The 11,692-nt window shown below is 41.5% G+C and overlaps 1 protein-coding gene across 1 annotated transcript in view; it reads left to right on the top strand.

The window, feature by feature from the left end:
- The first annotated feature begins 416 nt into the window (after positions 1 to 416).
- grin2da (glutamate receptor, ionotropic, N-methyl D-aspartate 2D, a) overlaps positions 417 to 11,692 on the top strand; it is a 261,238-nt gene continuing 249,962 nt past the window's right edge. Inside the window, exon 1 of the mRNA XM_085263506.1 lies at positions 417 to 718. The gene's annotated coding sequence lies outside the window, so the exon portion shown is untranslated. The remainder of the gene's footprint in view (positions 719 to 11,692) is intronic.

Raw genomic sequence — 11,692 nt, 5'->3', positions numbered from 1 at the left:
TTTTACCTTTTTTTTCTGTACATATGTTTGTGTCCCTCAAATTTTAGTGTGGACTGAAAATAGGAAGATCCGCACGAAAACACAGGTATAAAAAAGACGTTTGAGTGAATTGGTGAAAAATAAAGGAAGAGGAAAAGCATCCCTGGGGAGTGATGGAGAGACAGAGGTGGAGGATGAAGGAGAGGATGAGGTCTATGGTGGGGTAGGGAGAGAGATTAGTGATGAAGGCTACAGGAAAGAAGAAACAAATATTTAGGTGAAGTTAAAATAAAACAGTTTACATCGGACAACTTAGTTTAGCATTCAACACGTGTCGTGAGGAAGTAATGAGGACCCAGAGAGGTGGATGGGAGAGAGAGGGAGGTAGAGAGACGTTGCTAGGTGACGGAGCGTACATACTGAATTTTAACAAAATAACGGGAGAGGAGAGAGTGAGTGAGAGGGACAGAGAGGTAGCAGTCAGCAACATGTAGCCTCGCCGAGTGGAGGAAAGGTCGAAACTGTGCGTGCGCGCGATTCTTTGCTATTTTCTTTTTTGTCGGGAGGGGTGAGCTGTTTCGCTTTCATCCCGAGGACATTATCCCGCAACATTAGAATCGATCAGGCTCTATGCCGCAGGAAATGTCCAGCGGAGGGATGGACGGATGGATTGTGGTGCACGGAGAGAAGACGCGGAGAGCAAAAAGAGAAGAAAAAGAGTGCGGGGCTCCTGAAAACAGTGAGTAGATTCTTGTCATGTCTCAATTTGGACCCTCTTCTCTTCCACCTTTTGCTTTCTTGTCTTTTACGCTGAAGGTGAAAATGTTGCGCCGTGTCTCAGACAACTGTCTCTGGCTTTGCCCTTCACATTCCGGCTGTTAGATGTGAGATGTTCTGCTGCATTTCTACGGGGCTCGTTGTGCACGTATGTGAATCCCGAGATACTTTCTACTGGCTCGTGCTGTCACGGCTAGGACGCAGCCTGCCGGTGCGCGAGGCTTTGACCCCTCTGTCATTGATGCGCGTGCTTGGCTACATGGCCGTGCGTGTCTGTCTTTCACCCGGACGCGCACACACGTAAGGACCGGTGCGCAATCCTTCCATCCCTCCTCAATCAGCCTGTCACGCGTGAAGTCAGAGCGCAAGTTGCTGCCAGTGACAGACAGATGAAAGCAGCTGTGATTCAGATGTGACATTTCTAAAAAACCGCATACATGCCTTTTCGCGTCCTCACCATACAGGCATTTGCATTCTGCAATTTTCCAACCGGTTGTTGCGCATATGTGCGTTTTGCCCTCTCCAGCTTCTGTCTTACTGCACCTCAGGGCTCTCACATATCTGTTACCCTCCACCCACTGTTTACCCCACCAAACCTCGTCTTTCTCACCCCTTTTGCTCTCCCTGCTTCAGTATTATTAGCTGTAGGGCAGCTATCAGATCCGGGATCATTCGTCTGTGTGTGCGCGCGCGCATCAGCAGCTGGTGCACCAGCAAGCAGCAGGCTGTGTGCGTGAAGATCACTCCCCAGGACAGACAGGGGAAATTGGGATTCAGAGCTAGGAGAATGAACCCCTCCCTGCTCCCTTCTCCTCCTCCTGCTCCTTCACTCCAACCAACACACACACACACACACACACACACACACACACACACACACACACACACACACACACACACACACACACTTCCTTAAAACATAATAAGATAAAACACTTCTGGCACTGATGATGATTTAGTTCCAGCAGTGTGTGCGTGTGGCTGATTCAACAGTTTGGATATACGCTTGGCTTGAGCCCACTGTGAATTGAATTTCTAGTCATGTAGTATAAACACACTATTCATCCCGTCTATTTCTATACAGCAGACTGTATGAGTGTGGCTGAGTCTGTAATTGAGTTACATGGCAGAGTGGGAGTTGATGGTCAGTGTGACATTAACAGTAAAGACTCCCATTTTCTATTCCCAGGGAAATAGAAGCCTTTCAGATGCGTGAAACAACTAGATAGGAGTGTGGATATGGATTCCTTTCTTACTTATATGCTCATAGGTATTGTTTACTGCCTTTCACTATAAGCTTCAAACTGAGATGAATGGATATATGTTGGCATGGTTCCTTTTTAATTTCATGGTTTCAGAAACTAGAAGTGCTGGAGCTATTGAGGGTCTATACCCAAGCTGAGAGCAACAGTATCAACATTTCTGTCTTATATTCAATCACGATTGACATCTTGGACATGTTTGTGTGACCTTATGCCCCTCGTAGTAGAGGAAAAACATCTTGGCTGTGCTGATCTCCTGCTTCCACCGTTCAACTGCTGAGGCAGCAGAGTTTTTTTATGCTGTTTCTGACGCCAGCGGGCTGTTTGGCCCGATCCAGGCGTTTTATCTCTTGTTAGGTACTTAAGCTGGACAAGGTGTGATGGATAAGGATGGTAGCTTTTTGGCTCAGACTATCACACACCGCAAGTCTTATTCCATATTCATCCCCCCCCCCCCCCCCCCCCCCTTCCTTTTGTGAAGCCCTCAACTTGCCAAAACATCATGTGAGTCTGAGGTCATACACGCAGCATGACTTCAAAGGTGATGAGGATAAGGCGGCCTTTTGTCATGTCAGGGACCTTGAAATGAAACAAGAGAATAAATGGGGCAACTGCAGTTGCTGTCAGATTCACTGGAGGTTAGACCATGACAGATAATGGTCCAACAGCAGAAAAGGTGATAAAAAAAACCCAGAGACTACAAATATTCCACTTTATAGGGCAAACACTTGTGATGTTAATTAAGTTTAAAATATACAGCTGCAGTTAAAAAGTTGACAAAAAGGGCACCATTTCTTCTTCTAAATGTACAAACTGTCCTTTTTCCATGACAGCCAGTAAGACTTAGAAACTTACTGTATATATATATATATATATATATATATATATATATATATATATATATATATATATATATATATATGTGTGTGTGTGTATATATGCATCACATATGTTTACATCTGTAATTCATCCCCTCAGAAGATTTTCAAGCTGAAAAACTGACCTCTGACACAACTGATAATCGCTGTATTTTAACCCATCCATCCATCCATTCGCGTCTGCTTATCCTTTTCAGGGTCGCGGGGGGCGCTGGAGCCTATCCCAGCTGTCATAGGGGGAGAGGCGGGGTACACCCTGGACAGGTCGCCAGTCTGTCGCAGGGCCAACACACAGAGACAGACAACCATTCGCACTCACATATTCACACCTATGGGCAATTTGGATTAACCAATTAACCTATCTCCACTAAGTGCATGTCTTTGGACAGTGGGAGGAAGCCAGAGTACCCGGAGAGAACCCACACAAACACGGGGAGAACATGCAAACTCCTATATTTTAACCCAAAGTGTGATATTTTCCTAATGCTAAAAAAATCCCTGATCTTCAGTGATCCATTTGAAATAACTAATGTTTCTTGTAGTGATCTGTAATGAAAGTACCGTATTACTATAATGACTTCTACCGTAGTTAGCATGTGCATTAAAAAGAAAACACTGAATGTTTGTGAAACACTGAATGCCTGCAAAAGTCTGGCAATAACCAAATAGGAGCTGAGCAAAATTGGAATTAATTGGTGGTTGAGCTGCACAAGAAAACAGAAGGTGAAACTGCTCTCTAATCTCCAGTGTGCACTGCTATCCAGTGGTCTTTATTGCCTTGTAGGTTCTACACCAAGGAGTACTGAAATCAGTGTAAACACTGCTTACATTTTGCTATTTTTAAGGGATTTTTGTCGAAGCAAGAAATTTTTTTTAGGAGCTTAAACATATTTAACTTTTTAAAAGACACAAGCAGTCTGTGGCTGTAGACCAGTTGCCTCTAATTCTTAGCAGGGGGAAAAAAGGGACAAATCAGGTCTGAAGCTGCAACTAGCAGCCTTTAGTTTCAAGAACAGCAGGATCATTATAGCTGCTCTACACCACAGAGCCATGATCTCCTGCACTAACAAATTAGCACAATCATTCATTCTTACAATATTCATACTTTTTCCACAATGTTACTGCACCAGAGCACGAGATTTAAAGTAGATGTCTACAGGTAGAGGAATCTGTGGGCTACGAAGTGGTGCATGTTTAAGCGAAAGGAAGAATTGCAGACTGTACTGTACTGTATTGAATTCATTATTTGTGAGGATGATGTTCTGGGGATGTTTTCAGAAAATGTGTTTTATAAAGCCTGGTTGCCCTGCTGACATTACTCATTTCTCATGAAGGAGATATAGACACGAGGGCAGATATAAACTCTGCACAGCTATGCGCAGATGCAGCCTCTGCACACATTAGCATACTTTAAACAAAAACTCAGGATTCAGTGATTGCAAGGCCAGTTATTGTTGTACATTTTAATTATACTGGGAAATATAACAGCAGACATCAATGCAAATTTTGATGTGTAACACCACCTGCACATGTTCACAGAGGCCCAGTGTGATGGATACCCACAGCTTCTGGGGGATTACATCTGTCAGTGCATAATTCTGGTTTATTACAGTGTTTTACACACCAGAGATGATGATCAGACAGGTTGTAAACAAGACAAGAGATTAGCCAAATTTACTTGGTGAACTGTGAAATTACTATCCAGTGCTTGCCCTAGGTTGAATGCTTTAGGGATGCGGGTGGTTCACCATACTCATGGGCAATGAGTATGCTCTCTGTTGACATTTCAGATGCACATACTGTACTTTAAAGATTATCAGTACATAATTTGCTTTATGCAGTTCTTATACCTGCATTGCAGTCCCAAACCTTTGAAGGCATTAACCAAAAGAGCTGAATGTGAGAACGCAAATGTGTAGTTCAGTCAAATTGTCCATCAAATGTCTTTTTCCTGCCAGCTTCCTCGTACAAAGTTCCATATGCACAAAAAACAGCTGAAGTAAATGTGTGTTCTTCATGTGTCCCACATCCTGAACATTTAAACATGGAGGACCAAAGTATTTCCAGACACGAGGCTGTCTGGTAAGCGGGCTGCCTTCTGCTATGTGTTATATTCGTGAAAGAGCAACTTCAGTCGATGTCTTGAGAAGCCTCAAGTTTGTTAGTTTGTTTGCAGTCTGCTGTTTTGGGCAGCAGGCTTCAGAAGTGTTTCTGTGAGCCTGAATGTTGAGGGCTGACTTTCAGTACAGCAGACATTTTACACTGGTGCAGGGAAAACAAGTGAAATTAACCAGGACTCACTACACTGTGACAGTGAACCATCATGCAAAAAAGGATGGGCCCATCTAAGTGGAACTGAGCAATACCTGTACCTTCCTTTGGGACAAGGCCAGGTGTCTGCTATGGAAAAGGTCTTTTGTGAGTGCAGTGTTAGAAACAATAGTTAAAGCCATTAAAATAAGAAATATTTCTTATCTGTAATTTTCTTTTAACTTGCCTTGAAGCCACTTAGACTTCCAGGTTACCGAGCGAACAGACTGTAAAATTAGTTTTAAAAATTGTGAGGCCAACAGAGTTTAACAGCATCTGGTAGCTTGTTAGCTACAGCTGTCGGGATGCTGGTAAGGCTAAACCGTGTGACTGCTGCCACCACCTGTAAAGTAAACGAAGAAAGAACGAAATAAGAAAATCTAAGGAGTAGGAGGAGAAAGGGAGGAAAGAACGGGTCAAGAAAGAAAAGGGGCTACAGAAGCAAACTGACAAGGAGAGAGATATGACTCAAACCCCCCACTTAGTGTGCAGAGGTGCCTCTCTGAAGTTGCCACCTGGTCTGCTGTGTCTCTGTGTATGAATACAGCAGTAGAAGTTGTCATGTGTCATCACTTCCCACAATCCATCACAGCATAGTGGTGGCAAAGCAGAGCGAGTGGCAGACAGACAGAGCGACCGAAGGTTGACGCTGCCCGTCTGTGTGTGTGTCTCTTTCACTGTTCGCTGTCAGTCTTCCTCTCTCGTTCTCCGTCTCTTTGCCAAAATCACACACATTTAATTGTGACACTAAGCTGTCTGAATACTTCATTTCAGTCACATAATCCCCAAGTGTTGTTGAAACACATTTACACACACACGAGAGTGGGAGAGAGAGCGCAGGAGTGAGTGTGTGGCAATGACATCATATCCACTGAAGGGCTGCGACAGGCTAAATGAGTTCAGCCATTTTGGGTCATTTTCAGGAGTCGGATAGACTTTATTCAGTTTTTGCTTTATTGATTAACTTTGTTTTTTCTTGTTTTACCTTTTTTTTCTTTCCCTGTCTTTTCTGTTTTCCTGCTGTTGTATTCTTTCTCTCCCTCATTCATTCCTACCTCTCTTCCAATATCTTTGTCATTTTTATACTTTTTGTTCCTCTTCTCCTAACTTTGTTTATTTTTTCTTCTTGCTTTTTGTGTGTTCATTATGCTGATTATTTCTGTTCATCTTTGGTCTCTGATTATACTGCCACCATCATGCCTTTCATTCTTCCTTCCTTCTATCCTTCACTCCATCCTTTTAGTACTCGTTCCTCTATTTCGTCTTTCATTTTCTTCTTCTTTCCTTTGTCCATTATCTTCCTTCAGTTCTTCATTTTTGTCTTCTTTCCTTTTTCTTCTTTTTTCCCCATTTCCTGCGTGATATTCCTGAATTACCTGTGGAACATTTCTGTTATTTTGTGGCATTAAAGGAAGGTTGGTGTAAGGGTCAGGTCTAGGTTGTCCTTAATTGAAACCACATCCTTAAAATGTATTGTGATTGCATGCAGTGGTTCATATTTCATGCTACTCGTCTTCTATTTGCTTTGACCTTTGACCTTTTCTTCCTTCCGTTGCTCCACATTTTATGCTTACTTCAGTTCCTTTTGCATCTCTCTCTACTCCTTTTCAATAAATCTCTCCACTTCTTTTCCCCCATTCTCCCCATCCCTCATCCATGTTTTTTTCCTTCACCTCAGTACTTTTCCCTCACATCCTTCATTCATTCCATTTTAGACTACTTGTTGTCTACTTGTTCCTCGCTCCTCTGTTCCCTCCTACTCACAGTCAGACCGTTCATGTTTGCTGATTTTATTTTCTTCATCCTTTTTTATCAGTGCGCTCCATCAGCCTTTGTGAATGGATGCCTGAGAGCAAGGAGATGAATGGACCTGCATTCATCTCTAGGTGTGTTTCATCATACACTGACATGACTTCCCTTGTCCTCCATTGCCCCTAACACACACACACACACACACACACACACACACACACACACACACACACACACACACTCTTTGAGCATATCTGATTCAGAACCTGTGCCACTGTCAACAGTGTAGAGAGGGAACTAAGTAAACCTGCAGTGCCAAATCAAGAGAGATTGGCATGGAGGTGGGAGGTGAAGGAGGAGAAAGAGAAGGAAAGGCAAAAAAGAGATGATGACAGGACGTTGGAAGATTAAAGGACGTACTGTACTGTGGAAAAGTCTGGAGTCATCCCTCATGTCTTTAGATTTTGCAGGGGAAAATGGATGCAACAGTTATGTGTGAATATAGTTGAACCTTTCAAATGAATTAAGCATACTTCAGTCTTTTTGTTTCTCCCTGTTTTCTTTCTTAAAGAATGGCTTCTTGATACCCACCCTTCCACTGAGGTTTCTCATGAGGCTTGGCAAACAGTAGTGGATCTGTTGAAGGGCCTCTAATGTCCTCTAATCTTATATGTATGTAAATGGAAAAAAAAAAACAACTAATGTCAAAAAACCTTTGGTTCTCCAGGCTTTCCCAAGAACATTCATAGTTCAAAACCACTTCAGAAATTACAAGAAAGTCTGGGTTCTTGGAGACAAAATAAAGAAATGAGGGGTGGCTCCAAACTGTTACACAGTACCGTAAACAGTATGGGGGCAAGAAGAAAAGAAAAGGCAAGGAAAAATGCAGAATTGTAGCAGAGGAAGCAAGGAAGCACTGAAGTTAAGTGAAAGAGGAAAATTGATAAGGTCTGATGGGATGGCAGAGGAGGGAGGAAAAAAGGAATACTGTGATAGAAGAAGGATGGTAGGAGTAGGACAGAAGTGATGAAATGAATGAGAAATAAAGGAATACTATTAGAAAGAAGTGGTTGCAAAAGCAAGAAGAGGTGAAGAAAAGAAAGGTGATGAAGAAGGGAAGGAAGAGAAATGGAAGGGATAAAAGACTGACGTGAAAGGAAGGACTGTCAGTAAGCAAAGGTAGGAAGAATGTAAAAAAAGGAAATGAATGATCTGCAAAGGGGGAGGGAAGGAAAAAGAGGGAAGAGATAACAGTGGATTGAAAACTGGATGAAAAAGAAAATGAAAAAAGTAAATTATGTAGGGAGACAGGAAGAAGGGAATTAAGTTGTGGGGAGGGAGGAAATAGAAAGAATAGGAAGAGTGAAGGTAGACCAATAAGGTGATAGATGACAGGTAGAGGAGATGGTGGGCACACTGTGAGACAGGTGTTACAGGGTCAAAGTTAATTGATGCACACCAAGTTAACATATCCCATTTGTGGACATGTTGTCAGGAATGTGTGTGTTTCTGGTTGGCTTGGCATGAAACAGTGGGTGAGGAAAAAAAAAAAGGACAACAGAAAACATCTATTGTACCAGAGTCACCAAAGACTGATGTGACACTTAATGACATAAATTTATGAGGTGTAGATTAAATTAGAGCCAAATTAAATTTGCTCTCTATCTTGATGATGATGATGATGGCACCATATGTTGGCAGGAGAGGAGGAAGGACAGGAGGGAGGATGCCTGATTCATGTCGTCCTGATTCATGACTAACAGCAGATTTCTGGTTGTCCCAGATGAAAGTTTGTGAAATGGTCACAGTGGAGACAGGTATTTGTGGCAATCCACAGCTCTCTATCAGTGTGACTCTTCATTAACCAATATGCATCATAATTATTAGGAAATGTAGCGAAAATCAGACATTCAGGGGCGGCTCTGGCTCTAGAGGCAGACTGGTTGCTCACCAACTGAGGTTTATGGTTCATTCTCTGGCTTCTCCAGTACACAGGATGATGTATCTTTGGGTAAATAACCCCACATTGTCCCTGATATATCCAGTGATGTATATGTGTGATAGATAAAGCAATTAGAATACAAAATAAAATACTGTATTATTGTGTGGGTGAATGCACCTTATAATGTGAAAGTGCCCAGAGTGGTCGGGAAGGCTTAAAAGAACTATTTCACTATTAGATTATTTGCCATTGGTTATGGAGACCAACTGTTCTGCTAATTCAGTGAGGGAAGATGAATTGGTGGTGTGAATATAGCTAGTTACCTCTACGCTGAAACAGCAAGTGCTGTCAACCACAAGAAAAAAGAAATCTTAAGTAACTTTTAGCTAACCACCTTCCTCAGCTGTAAGACTTTGGAATATTTACTGCATTCTTACCAACCAAGAAGAAGCAGGGAAACCATGTGTTTGGGTTATAACCCCAGGTCTGTCCTGTCTTTCCACTACTAGTATTTTATCCCCTCATATTACAGAGCAAAACCCCAAAGCTCGACCCTTTTTTAACTTCTGTATGGAGGGGAATGACCTCTTGCCATTAATCCTGATGTGCTATGATCTTTAGGGCCACATTTACTGACATATTGTTAGTATGTTAGTAAATGCCTTATTTTTTGTACTTGATAATGTAATGAAATGACCTTGTTTAATCTTAACTTAGTTTATAATGGCGGGACAGGGATATGTGTATGATTTTGGTTCTGTCCAAAATATCTCCCCCCAAATTGTTTATGTTCTAACGTGAATTGTGCCTTTTGAAACACACCAGAATTTACTTCACATAGACTTTGAACACTGCTGTAACTACCTAGGTTGTAATGTTAAGAGATTCTTTCTAGTTTAAGCATCTCGAACAACCAAGGCATGAACTGATTTGTGCAGCAGCCCCAAAACCTCTGTGGCTGCATTGAATCCATCCCTGCACATATTAATCAATACATAGGTCATCTTCAAAACCACTGACAGGTGAAGTGAGTAACATTGATCACCTTGTTACAATGTAACGTTCAACTGGGAAATCTTGGGTCTTGGCATTTGTGTTGAAGTTACTTACATACCTAATCATTATTTAAGATTCAATGAACCAGTGGTAACAGCACCTGTGAAGAGAAGATGACACCCTCCACCGTCCTTCACTCATCCAGGGTATTTTCACCTTTCTGCACTGATTTCTGCTGAAGAATTGTAAAACGTTATTACCTCTATAGTTATCTACTGCATATTAACTATTAGCTGAAAACTGCAGAGGAGTTTTTTTTTTTTGACCACTCCTATATCAAGTAGCTCCCTTTAGGATTAAACTAGTGATCGGTCACTGTTAGATAAAACTGTCTATTACTACACTATGGAACCACTATTGGCAAACTGTCCAAAGATCTCTACTATAAGAAGCATTAATGACGAATAAAGGTGGTGTATTAAAACAGCTGGTTAAAGTGATTACTCAGAGACACTAATCTAAAAGTGTTGGTGACACCTGCACCAGTTCAACTTGTCTGTTTTTTTTTCTTAAATTAAAACTACACATAGTAAGAGCTAACACCTCCTCTCTGTTGTCAGTGCTTTCTTTGCTGATTCCACTACAGCACAGATTTTGACCAAGGTGGTTAGTTAGAGAAAGAATAAGTGTTATGATGATAAATCATAAGATGATAATTCACTTTCTAAGGCTAGCTGTTTCAACATAGAGTGCAGATGTTAAATGATCTCAGATCAGTGAAAGCAGAGCTTGTCTAGCACACTAAGTACCATAAATCTCTTGTCGAAGACCAGAGGGTTATCTACAATATCCATGAGTCTTTCAACTTGACAAGCTCCAGCTCTTGTTAACAGGACACAGTTATCTATGAAATCTAGTGCGCTTGATTCCAGTAAAGTTGGGGGCAAGTAGTGTTAATCCTGCTTCCAGAGACAAAAGCCAACTGCAGCCACAAGATGTCAGTAATACAAAACATGGATGCAGACAGATGGGAGAACAAGTTGTTTGTTTTGTTACACATACAGCCTTGCTTACTTACCTTCTTATTCTTTAATGCATATATTTTCTATTAAATTTACTTTTTTTTTCTCTTCTGGCCACTTGGGCATATGCAGTATAACATGGGAAACTTTACTCAGCCGCAGATACATACCCAATTTGATAGTGTGTTTAACCACGTGTGAACTAGGTCTCCCTGATTTTGCCCCCCTCAAAAAACAAAAAACAAAAACAACTCTGAGCCTTTAGCAACTTTTGGGAGTTCCTGTATTTGTCACTGAGACATGTGGATAAGGCCTTTGGAGATCAGGTACACAGGAGCTTCATCAGATTTGAACCTTGGGAATTTGGACTTAGGATCAAAGCCTTGTTTTCTTTATCATGTTCCTCGAGTTATGCCCTGGCAGCATCGTCCTGCTGCTGGAGGCTTCTACCAGTAGGCAGCTCCATTTCCATGGGGTACTAACCATTCCGAAATAACATCCATATAACCATCTGGGCACAAGGGCTCTGAGGGGAACATTGCATTGGGGTGATTACCGTTTCACATTTAACTTAACAGATTGCTGTTTTCAATTGTTAAATTCTTTTTATGAGTTTAATTGACAAAAATATATAGTATATACAAATAATAGTTTATAGAATACTATATTGTAGTATATCGTTTTCTAGTAGTTTCTGGAGTTAACATCTAAATCCAGTAAAACATCTAAGTGTTTTCTGTTTTACTGCAAATAATACACATTGAATAAACCCAT

This window comes from Mchenga conophoros, linkage group LG22 (assembly GCF_057382185.1).
Source record: "Mchenga conophoros isolate Kocher_MC1m ecotype Shallow Benthic linkage group LG22, M_conophoros_male_GT1.1, whole genome shotgun sequence".
Taxonomy (NCBI): domain Eukaryota; kingdom Metazoa; phylum Chordata; class Actinopteri; order Cichliformes; family Cichlidae; genus Mchenga; species Mchenga conophoros.
The sequence above is the reverse complement of the archived record's forward strand: the minus strand, read 5'-3'. Positions and strand labels throughout refer to the sequence as shown.